The sequence below is a fragment of the Hibiscus syriacus genome, unplaced genomic scaffold (genome assembly GCF_006381635.1).
Source record: "Hibiscus syriacus cultivar Baekdansim isolate YM2019G1 unplaced genomic scaffold, ASM638163v2 tig00111774_pilon, whole genome shotgun sequence".
Classification (NCBI taxonomy): domain Eukaryota; kingdom Viridiplantae; phylum Streptophyta; class Magnoliopsida; order Malvales; family Malvaceae; genus Hibiscus; species Hibiscus syriacus.
The window spans coordinates 1,090,637-1,103,545 of NW_024063175.1; the positions used below are offsets into that span (position 1 = coordinate 1,090,637).

General features: G+C 32.8%; 1 long non-coding RNA gene across 1 annotated transcript; it reads left to right on the forward strand.

Moving 5' to 3' along the window:
• Positions 1-1,188: 1,188 nt before the first annotated feature.
• On the forward strand, positions 1,189-2,009 carry LOC120170237. The gene is made up of 3 exons (XR_005520750.1): positions 1,189-1,327; positions 1,590-1,613; positions 1,738-2,009. It is a non-coding gene; the product is annotated as an uncharacterized LOC120170237 (long non-coding RNA).
• Positions 2,010-12,909: the final 10,900 nt, after the last annotated feature.

The window sequence follows — 12,909 nt, forward strand, 5'->3', positions numbered from 1 at the left end:
CAGTTCAAGTAAAGAAATGTTTTGAATTTCTAATGTGACATCTATTACTCGTATTTATTCACATATAAGGGTTATGGGTGCTACATATACATTATTTATAAATTAATATTTAATGCAACAAAAAATAATAATTATATGACACACTAAATTTGCTCATAAATATGTACGTAAAAATGAGAAGGATTATTACAGCCATATATTCGTAACATACCTAGTATAAAAAGGAAAGATATGCAATATATATGTACACGTACATTTTAAGATAATTAATGAATATAATAAAAAATTAACTTATAAGATACTCGTAACACTTAAATCAAGTAAAAATTCAAACATAATATATATATATATATATATATAACGTACCAAATATAATATATACAAATGCATACATCTATAAATAACATAACGCAAAATAATATGTACACATGAATATAGAATAGGCGTATATATATATTGCAAAGTAAATAGGCATATAATATGGTGACCAAGATGAACACACAACAAGCATATTGAGGCCTTAATGTATAAATCTAAATCTAAATATAGTGCAACAAAAACAAAATGGGAAGACCAAATTGTAAGTTATAGAATTTAAACAGACTTCATAAATGGATGACTAAATAGACAATATGGATAATTAAAGGCATAAATTAAGTCACTAAGAATTAAACATCATAAACGAAAACAACAAAAAAAGGCATTAAAATCTAAGTAACATAAAATACTGAAATTAAAATTAAGCAAGGAGCATTAAGCATCACTAAAATAAAAATAAACTTAAAAGACAAAATTAGAAAACAACAACATTATAAGGTTAAAATTTCAAAAAAAAAAATCAAAATTTAAATTAAAACTAACGAAAATTAAATGCTAAAAATATAAACAGACCAAATAAACAACAATAACCGAAGTAATGATCAAAATGTAATAAGGAATAAATTCAAGGCCAAAAATCAAGAACTTCATTAACATAAATGGGGTTACATCACAATTGATACAAATATGGAGGACTTAATGGGTAATTTACCTTAATAGAAAACACGGGGTTTTGGGAGGTATTAAATGGTACCATTTTTAAAAGTCTTACATAAGGCATATTTTAGGGTTTTAACCTTTTTTTTTACTTGGCAGCCACTTAAATTAAAAGATGGAGACCTTTTTTCCAACATCACTCTAGGGCTTCAAGAGAATTCCTTTGCGCCACTCCTTCTATGGTCATTCATCGAAGACCTCCTCGCCTCCACCACATCCTTAACGAGTGAAGCACTAAAGAGGGAAGCGAACCAAACCCTCGTTTGCCCCAAAATCATCTCAACGGTGAAAGGTAAATCCCCTTTTCTTCTTTGTTTGTTTTATTTTAAATAAAGATTCTAAATACGAGAGAGAGATCTACCATAGTGTATTTTATCTATTTTTCCTTTATTTTTTTTCTCTTCGAGTTCCTTTTTCTCCCTAAAGTTCTCTCCTTTTTTCTTGTTCGAATGTTCACTGCTTTTTTTTTTCATGTTTTCTCCCCCTCCTTTCGTTTCTTGTTGCATGTTTAATAATAAACGATGGCATGCTGCAATCGAATTCGATTGGGGCAGTTATTGAGGTTATGATAGGTAAAGGTATGCGTTTTCATTAATGCTCCAAATTTGTTGGGCTTTGAGATCTTGATTTTTCTATTTTTAATGGGTATTCCTATGATTGTTTTAGATTTTTTATTATTTTTTTGGTTGATTTTTTTGTTAGATCAACTACAAACAATGATGGCTTGATGAAGATTGGCTGGCGGCAGTTGTTGAAAGTAGTGAGAGGGGTGGTGATGACGGCTGGACTAGGAGTAGGTTAGCCAATAGAGTTAATGTTGTGGGCTTGGAGGGCTAATTAGGGTTTAATGTAAATGGGTTTATTTTTGGGCTTTACTTTGGGCTTTGGTTATAATGGACTGAACTCTTAGTTTTTATGATTTATTTTGGATTAGTTTTAAAATTTCCGGGCCTTAAAATAAAGGTCTAGACTAAATATGGGTATTACAAATGTCCCTCTTTTCTCATTAATATGTTACGAGAATAGAGAAAAGACAAAAGAAGGACCAATTTCGTCTGGTAGGGTTGGATTTCTAAAAGTCGATATACTCCCTTACTCTATAGGGAAGTTGGATCCATGTTGTTATGCTTCACTTCTCTTTAGGAAGATCAAATCTAGAAAAAGAGATATGTTTCATTGCTCTTGAGGAAGGTAAGATCTAGAAATTTTGATTCACTTCACTACTCTTCAAGGAAAGTTGAATCACGGTTGATTTGTTTCGCTGCTCTTGAAAAGATCAGATATAGAAAAAGAGATATGCTTCACTACTTTTTAGGAATATCAGATATGGAAAAAGGGATATGCTTCACTGCGCTTTAGGAAGATCATATCTTGAAATTTTGGTATTGATGACTTTTGAACCCCTCTCTTTTGAGGTTTTGAATTAGTCAATTTTGTCTTGAAGTTCCATTATCATCATTTTTAAGCCTTTTCTGAAAGACCTGTAAATGCTCATGTATTTTCATCATGCATTTTTGAATGCCATTCTCCTATTTATACGTAAAATGTATGCAATCATGCATTTTTTCTGCATGTTTTCATTCTTTTTAAGGTTTTTTCTTTTTTTAAAGCATATTTCTTTGAACTGGTCTTGCTCTAGGACTAGCATAATAATTAGTTCCCCCCAGCTCATAAGTTTCACCACACAGCTCTTCTACAGGATATGCTCATACTTTCTTCAAAAATAAATGAGTGCTCAACCATTGTTAACATCTTCTTCTTGGATAATTATTCCCACATCTCTTTGCTCTTCATTTGAAATTTTTCATTATCGGTAATGATCAGTGATTATCATTCATTTTAGTTTCTTAATTCATCCTTTCCATTGGCGAGAATTTTTGACTTTGAGGAGGCATTTCAATTTATTGTAACTCTTATTAGGAATCTTTAGCAATTTGGTTTTATCGAGTCATTCATAGTGAATTTTACATGCTCGAACCACTGTCAACTTCGGAACACCTGTACTTTTCAAAACTTTTTGCAGAGTAATACACATTGATCTTTTATTTCAAAAGTGATTGAACTACTTATATTTAGTTTCAACGTAAAATTCTTAAGAAGGGATGTAAACAATACATGAACTCATTTTATTTATATTTATATAAGGAGTTTTTGGGTAAATATATGGAAAACATTCAAAATAAAGGGGTGGAAGAGATCCAACTAGATGCCCCAAATATCAATAGTAAGAATAGCTTTGAGCTGACACACTGTGGAATAATTTGGGCATAGCTTCTAACAAAAGGACCTCGAGAATTGTGATAGTGCTTTTAGGGTGTGAAATTCCCTCTGGACTGCTAAATTTCTTAAGAAGCAAGATTAAATGTTATATATACTCAATTTACTTTATTTTTAATTTCACCGATTTAACACCAATCATCAAGTGAAGTTGTCATTCCACCCAATGTCTATACAGATTGCAGAACCTTAATTTCCTATTAACCTATCAATCCATGCACATATCCAGATTTTAAACTAGAACTCAAGTCTCCCTTTTTGGGTTTTCAACTTGAGATCTCATTTGGTTTGAAGACGATCTTTACGAGTTTTCATCTTGAACATTTTTTTCTTTTTCTTTGTTTTTGTTTTTGTTTTTCTTTTATTTTTCTTTCATTTCTTTCATTTTTTCTCTTTCCTTTTTTATTCTTCAAGCAAAATATTTTTCACAGCATCAGAGTTCACTAGATTAGGTAATTATGGTTTATATATTTTTGTAATAATTAACACTCCTTTAGAAAATGCTTTATTCACGACATAAGGTTCTTCCCAATTTGGCATATATTTTCCTCAAAATTATTTTCAAGCACCAAGTCTCCCTCATGAAATTCTCGTAGGTGAACCTATTTATCAGAGGCTCGCTTCATACACTTCTGGTACATTTGGCCATGACAAATGGCCTTTAATCTTTTATCCTCAATTAGATTTAACTAGTAATAACTTGCTTGGAACCATTCTGCCTCATCTAATTTCACCTCTAATGATACCCAAAGAGATGGAATCTTTACTTCAACAGAGAACACAACCTCTATTCCATACACTAGGGAAAATAGTGTTGCCCAATTGAAGTTCGTATTGAAGTTCGATAAGTAAAGCAAATGTTACCTTCTCGTGACAGTCTCTGTATATGTTAGTCATCTTTCTTATGATCTTCTTGATGTTCTTGTTTGTCGCTTCTACTGTTGTATTCATTTTTGTCGATAAGTGGTGGAATTATGGTGTTTTATTTTGAGTTACTCACACACAGCTTTCATCATCTTGTTGTTCCAATTTAGAGTATTATATGTGATGTTTCTCTCAGGAATCCCGTATCGACAAATGATCTATTTCTTTATGAATCTACAAATAGTTGATAGTGTGATATTTGCATTAGGCATTGCCTCTACCCATTTGGTGAAGTAGTCTATTGCCAAAAAGATGAAGCGATGACCATTAGAAGCTTTTGGTGTAATTTTTCCAATCACATTCATGCCCCACATAGAGAAAGGTCACAGAGCAATCATCACATCCAAAGGACGAGAAGGAACGTGAATTTTATCACCATAAATTTGGCATTTATGACACTTCTTGGCATAAGTGACACAATCATCTTCCATTGTTGACCAATAAAATCCAGACCTCATTATCTGCCTTGCCATTATAAGTCCATTTGCATAAGTGTCGTACACTCCATGCACTTCCTCAAGGATCATCTTGGCTACTTTAGCATCCACACACCTCATTAAAATTTGATATTGAGTTTTCTTATATAAAATATCTCCATTAAGAATGTATCTTGTAGCTATTCTTCTAATTGTTCTTTTATCATTCTTAGTCGCTTGCTTAGCCTAATTTGATACTTGATGTATTGTAGGATGTCATGATACCATGAGTGTCCATCTTTTTTCTCTTCGATATTGTAACAATTGGATAGGCAAAATTTTTGAAAAGTATTATTTTATGTTTTTCGACGTCCTGAGTCCGATTTTGAAGATCGTTTTCCAAATTTTGAAGCCGATAAGTTGTTTTTCACATATTGATCACCTGATTCAATCCGTCTTTAGTAATTAAGCTCAATTTTTTATGAAATTTCTATTGATATGTATTTGAAAAATTATTGGACATTGATTTTAAGATCAAGGGTGTTCGAATGGAGTTTAAATAATCTATCGATATGGTACAGAAATCAAGGTAATACATTACTACCTTTTCATGCTTTATGGAAAATATTGGTATTGGTAAATGCATGAATGAAAACGTTTGGTTTTATCTGGATAGATAATTAATTCCTACACTCGATATGAATGTGGTAAAAAGTAGGTAACTAATTATGGCTTAGATGACTTATATAAGAAATTGGAGGATAGTTGAAATTAAATTACATATTCTGGGATTAAGTGATAAAGGAATCAGCCATGGATATGTAAATTATAAATTATATCATTAAAGGTTAAATACCAAAGGTACTTGGATGAGAATACTTCAGTTAGGTGAAATTACAAAAAAAACCCTTATGTTGTAAAAAGACAATGATTGTCCCTGGAAGTTGAATATTAGCTTTGAAAAGACATATTGATCTGATAAAATTACTGATGTGCATAGAAAATGTTTTTTGTCTAGAAATTTTGGATAATCAATTTCTAAACCCAAGATAGAGAAAGATTTAGAAATTGTGATTTCTGGACAAAATTACCTAATAAATAAATTGATAGAATGATGCATATGTTTGAATCGAAGAAAATAATTGAGTACCCTTGAACTGTAAAACCAAAATATCCCTGGAATGGAAATGAATCAAGAATATCACCATGCCCAAGAATGATTGAATATCTTCAATCTCTAAAATGACTGGATTAATATTGAGCACCAAAATTACCAAAATATCCTTATGGCCTAGAATAAGTAAATGTCTTGGATTAATTAAGAAATCAAATAAACATGGATGTTGTACTGCTCTTAAAAGTTATGGAACACATATTAAGCCTGTAAACCAACACTAGTGATATATCAGTACCTGAATGGCATAGATACTACTTGAATACTTGTTCATCTCCTCAAGTTTGGATCGATGATAATTCTGGAAGTACTCAGCTCAACTTTAGAGAGCATTTGGTACTAAGAAGTGGATATTTGTTAGATAAATAAACCATGAATACCAAATTGAACTGAACGAAAGTACAATATGTATCCGAAATTCAGAAATGTCTGAATTACTCTTGAAAACTCTAAAGTAACCGAGATAGACTTGATTGCTAAATGAACTAAGTAACCTCAATGACTGAGGATTAAATAATTGATTTGGATGAGTCTGGAAAAGCTAATGAACTTAAATGATGTATTGTCTTTATGGGTCATGATCCATAAAATAAGTACATCAACATTTCCTTATATCATTGAATTAGGGAAATGAAATAAAGATCATTGGAAGATCTATTCAGCGATGATTTTGAAGATGATCTATGGGCAAGAATTTTTCGTATTAAAGAGTAAATACTCGAGAAGGACAATGAATTGACCAATGAACAAGGATCCGTTATGGGAGTTGTTCGATAATCCGATCAATTGACATAGATTGTAAATGTTCTGAATCTTCGTTTCTTCTTTATCAGCTCAAATCACATTCTGAATAACTGATGATTCTGTCATTGGATGAACTCTTTCGATAGTGATTCTATCTTCTGGCATTCTATCGGTATACTGAAGATCCGTGTTTCTCTGCCCAATAAGATTATCTAGTATCTCTGAATAATATCTAATAAATACTTTGATCCTCTAGTGTGTTCTATATGTACTACATGACGATTTTATATATTTGAAATGAGTTTTAACAAAAGTACTGATTTATTGGTTTATGAACCAAGGCAACATGGTATGTGATCTTCGATTACGGTTTTCATCAAAAAATATGAATTGATCATGATTTCTGGATTCATGGAATTTACTAGATGTCCAGGTGGTTGTATGGTTCAGGGGAACCTACACATTATGGAGTGTTCGGTTGGAGGGATTATTATGGTTTTTGATAAATGATTTATGTGAGGGTGTTGTTAAAGGAAGTTACCGTTACCGTTATTGTAGGCTCCTCTGCTTTGTGCTCAGGGTACGTCCTTACTTGGTGTGTATGTGGGTGTATGGTTCTGGGAAACCTACACATTATGGAGTGTTCAGTTTGAGGGATTAATATGGTTTTTGAATAAAAATATATTTTAAACTGCTACTGTTTTAAAATAAAAGATCTGTATCTTTTCACTGGTTTTATGGGAAGACACTAGATAACCTATTCTGATCTCTTGAACTTAATTATCTAAAATATTTCTCTAAACTAAAATCTTACTGTTTGTTACTACCTGAGATATCAGTGGGACCTTAACTTTTCCTAGAACTCTATAGATGTCTAAACCAATAAGGAAATACATGCTTATCTGTTATCTGCACGTTTTTTAGCATCATCTGGTAGTTCTATATTACTGAGCTTTCCAAAGCTCACTCTTTTACTCACCTATTAAGGTTAAAATATTCGTACCTGTGCATCTATCGAGATCATTAAGGGAGTTCTTTCGGTGTTACTTGCAAATTATGTTACATGTGATTAAGGGCATGTAATTGTATTTTTTTATATATATGAGTATTAAAATCTGTTTTATCTCTGCATACTGATAAATCATTTTATGAGTTACATGTTTTTATAAAAAATTTAAATTTTCTGAGATTTTTATAATGGGTTACTCCGGTGACCCTATTGTGACACTCTAGATCGGATCAGGTTACCCGCATCGGTCGATGGGTGTTACATCATGGCCGACCCTCGGTGAGTTACCACCATAGCCCCAGTGACTCACGAGGGTTCATCATTCCGACCGATCAAAAGGGAGAACCTGAGGCCTATAAAAAGCCTCGACCACCTACAAAGAAGAGAAGACTAACAGAGAGAACGATAGTCATTCGAACCAAAAAACCACAAATAGAGGCCAACCAAAGAAGAAATGGAGCAAACAAGAGCAACCAACCAACAACAACAAATCATAAACATGAAAAGTGAAAGGAAACGAAGCTTACCACGTTCATCGAAGTCTTCAAAAGTTACCAGAGATCGTTGTTTAACAGATGTAAAACCTTTGGTTATGTATAGATCTAGGCCGATTGGAGATTTTTTAGGCTTAGAAGAGGTAAGATTTGGTTTGAGGGTTGGAAGATATACGATTTGGTGTATTTTCTTGGTCACGCAGCCGAAATCACTGATGAACGGTGGACGGCCTTCCCTCCGACGAGGGATTTTAGAGAGAATCCAAAGCTTCTCTATTTTTAGAGAGAGAAGGAAAGTGGAAAAAGAAGGTTGAATGACCATTTGAGCCAATTTTGGGGTATAAATACCCTCCCCAAACGACTTCATTTTGAGGGGTATCTACATATTCTGAGCATGGGAAAATCATTCCCGTAATCCCCCTAACATTGTAACTTTACAATTTTGTCACTAACATTAATTTCCACATATTTTAATTGGGATTTCAGATTTTTTTTATTTCTATTTTAGTCATTAATTGTATTTATATATGTTTTGGGTAAATATATGATATAGTCCTTTAATTTCAATAGTTATAATTTTAATCCTGAATAGTAATTAGGGTTAAATTATCATTCCAGTACCTCAAGCATGTGATTTTTATATTTGTGGCCATTACTTTCGATGTCTTGCATTTTAATCTTCAAATTTAATATTTTTTTAATTTTAAAAATTACTATTGGTTTATTTAAAATTTTAGTACCTAAAATATTAATTAATTACAATTGTGGCCTTGATCCTTTATTAGTTTTATAATTTAATCACTAAATTTATTATATTTATTATTTTAATTTTTTATTTACATATTTGTAATTTTTTTCTAATTATAATATTTTTCAGTGTTATTTTACTCAAGTAATTTATAGAAACACGCCTTAACTGACAAGGAGTGTGTTGCTAAGGATTATTTGTATAAAATAATATCCCATTTTTTGAAATATCATAATTTAAATGTTATTCGAATTTGCCAATTTTAATAATTAGATGACGTATAATCGTGTAAGTACCTATTTGGGGCATTGTGGGGTGCTAATCCTTATTCACATGTAACCGAATCCCGAATCAAAATGAATCTCTGGTCAAACGCATATCAAAATTTTTATCTTTTAAAATTATTTTTTTAATATTATTTTAAAAGATATTTTTAGGTATTCTACTTACCTAACCCAAAGGTTGATGGAGACTCCAAATTTGTCTATTTATGTATTAATTTTAAAACCTGACATGTCCCAATATTAAGTTGGATCGATCCCCGAGAAAGCTCTAAAAAGCCGACAGGGACTGTTTCGACACACTCTTCTTGGCGGTTAACAGTGGGACAAATGAAAGCGGTTAACTTAGTTGCTTCGATGATATGAAGAAGTGCAAAGAGGGTAAGTATCCAACTTGGATCGTGGAAATGAAGCGGGGACTTCACTGTTTCTCACATGGATGATTATCATGTGGTCTTAAGGCCTGATTTCATGATTGTATCCCTGGTGATTTCTTTTTCTACGTCATGTTTCTTAATGTTCTTAGGAGAGCATCCATGTATGGTTCAAACTATGATTCTTCCAAGTCATAGGAAGAAGATGTTTTCGACTATTCATTTAAGAAACATGTGAAGAAGGGGGAGCAATCATTATTGGTCTTTCTAGTTTCTATGAAAGGGGAAGATTCTGGAGTGGTGTCTGAGGGTGTTCGGAAGGTATTAAAAGAGTTTCAAGATGTAATACCAGATAATTTTCTGAAAGTATTGCGACCAAGAAAGTCTTTGGATCATAAGATTAAGTTACTCCCTGGAACAATACCTCCTCCGAAGTTTCCTTATTGAATGAGTCCTCAAGAACTAGTTGAGTTAAGGAAATGGAAGAATTACTTCAATCAGGATTTATTCGACCCTCAAAATCTTCTTTTCTATTTCTAGTGTTTTACCATAAGGAACATGATGGGAGCTTGACACTATCTATTGACTATAGGATATTGAATAAAGTGATTATTAGGAATAAATTTTCAATTTCTCTAATTGCATATTTGTTTGATCAACTAAATAATGCCAAGTATTTATCAAAGTTCAATCTCAGGTCTGGATACCATCAAATGAAGGTGGCCGAAGGGGATGAACCGAACAAAGCTTGAGTAACTCAGTATGGTGCATTTGGATTTCTTATTATACTATTTGGTCTAACCAATGCTCATACCACTTTTTGCACTCTGATGAACCATGTATTTCACGGCTACCTAGATAAATTTGAAAACATCTATTTGGATGATGTAATGATTTTTGGTTCCCCCATAAAAGAACATCGGGAACATATTTGGTTGGTCTTGGCGAGATTACGAGAGAATCAATTATACGTAAAGAATGAGAAATGTATTTTCACCCAGACCCAGGTCCAGTTTTTAGGGCTTGTAATTGTACAAGGGCACATTTGTAAGGAATAAATGCTATCCAAGATGCAACTCCCTAAAATGTCATTGAGCTTAAATATTTTTTCGACTTGGTTAATTATAACAGACATTTTTTAGAGGGCTACTCCGATAGCATAAAATCACTCATTGATTTGTTGAAGAAAGGTAAAGAGCGGGTCTAGTCAAAGGAATATCAAGAAGCCTTTGATGAATTAAAGAATATGGTGATTAGTGATCCACTTCTTGCCTTAGCAATTCAAGAAATACCTTTGTAAGTTGAAACAGACACATTAGATTATACGATTGAAGGGGTACTTTTACAAGATAGATACCCCTGGAATTTGATAGTAAAAAGCTAAATGAGACTGCAATAAGATATATGTCACCTGAAAAGAAGCTCAAACAACAATTCACTATTTCAGGATTTGAAGACATTACTTATTGGGCTCCATATTCATAGTAAAGACGGATAATATGGTGGTTACTTACTTTTTGATGCAATTGAAGCTCACAACAAAGAAAGATATATGGAAGGATTTTATAGCGAAGTTTGATTTCAAATTTGAGCATAAGGTTCGAAAGAAAAAGAAGGTAGGTTATATGCTGAGCCAAAGGGCATATCTAGTATCACTCACACTTTAGGCTTTCATATCTGCTAGTAGGATGTCTAACCAAATTCATTAACTTATTGCAAATCATTTAAAGAATGATACACAGGTTTTAACACTCATGGAGATGGTTGAGAAAGGTCATTCAAAGTGTTTTTAGATAGAGAATATTTTTTGATGAGAAAGGGGTTTCGAATGTTTATTCCATGAGTAGGGGATTTATGTCAAAAATTACTACGGGAATGTAATGACACCCCACGGCTGGACATCTAGATTGGAGGTGATCTTTTCCTTTGCTGAGACAAGGGTATTATTGGCCTTTTTTTTACTAAGACAATGGTATTATTAGCCCCAAATGCTATAAGATGTAATGGACTACACAAAGATATGTCTTATCTGTCAGCAAGAAAAAATGGATCGACGAAAGATAGCTAGGTTATTAGAACCATTATCGGTGCCTACACAACCTTTAACGATTATCTCATTGGAATTTATAATGAATTTTCCAAGGGTGAGATGTCTTGGGTCCATTTTGGTAGTGGTAGATAGATTCTCGAAATATGCCACCTTTATCCCAACTCCAAAATATTATTCTTTATAGGAGATAGATCGATTGGTATTCAAACATGTGGTCAAATATTAGGGTATTCCACATTAGCATACTTAGTGATGGAGATGGGAGATTTGTTGGGAAACTCTGTAAGGGATTGCTCAAGTTAGGTTGAACATAACTCAACTTCTCATCGAGTTACGATCCTTGGACAGATTGCCAAATTGAGCATTTTAATAGGCTATTAGAGGAGTATCTGAGGCACTTCATTCAAACCAATAAAAAAATTGGCCTCCATTGTTAGATGTTGAACAACTATGTTTTAATTCCTAAAAGACTTTTTCACTAATAAAAGCCCCTTTGAACTTGTGATAGATCAACAACTGAGACATCCTCATACAATAGATGAGACTTATCAAGGGAGGTGCCCTCGTGCCTCTAATTTTATTGGGGAAAGAAAGAAGAATACTGAGATTGCCAAGGCATACTTGGAGAAAGTTATAAAAAATATGAAATGTGCAAATCGTAATAGAAGGGGTCTACAATTTCAAGTTGGGGATTTTGTACTTGTCAAGCTGATGCCATAACAACTTAGATTCTTATGAAATATTGATTTTCTTGGTGTGCAAGTATGAAGTTCCGATCTCAATAGTGGAAAAATATAGAAATGCTTATTACAAGATAGTACCATTTACTTGGATGAAAGTTCACCCATTCTTTCATGTGAGCAATTTGAAGTTGTTCCATTTCGGCCATAGTAATGACATTCAAAGTCAAATAACCAAGGAGTATTCACAGCGTTATATTGATGATATTAATGGTGATATAGTGGTTATGAGGGGAAAAAGCCAATACGCGAATACCTAGTTTAATGGGGAGGCCTAGATCATGAAGAGCTCAGTTGGGATAGAGAATGACCTCATGGTGTTCAAAGAAAATATTAAGGAGTTTCAAGAAGTTTTGTCGATGAGGGCATTGACAATTTAGGTGGGATATAATGTTGTTGACGTTCTTTATATGGGGCCATAATCGGGTAGGTACTCCAAGGCCAACCATGTATAGAGCCTATTGGTAGAGTAGAATAAGATTGTCCTCTTTTCAAGCATTTCATTTTTTTAAGTATGGAACATGGGTAAGATATATTTCCCCAATTGAAGTATTTTAACATCCACAAGTAGCATTTCTTTTATTTTATTTTCAAATATATGTAGGGAGTGGAATATAGGCAAAATTTGGTCTGATCCATGGGT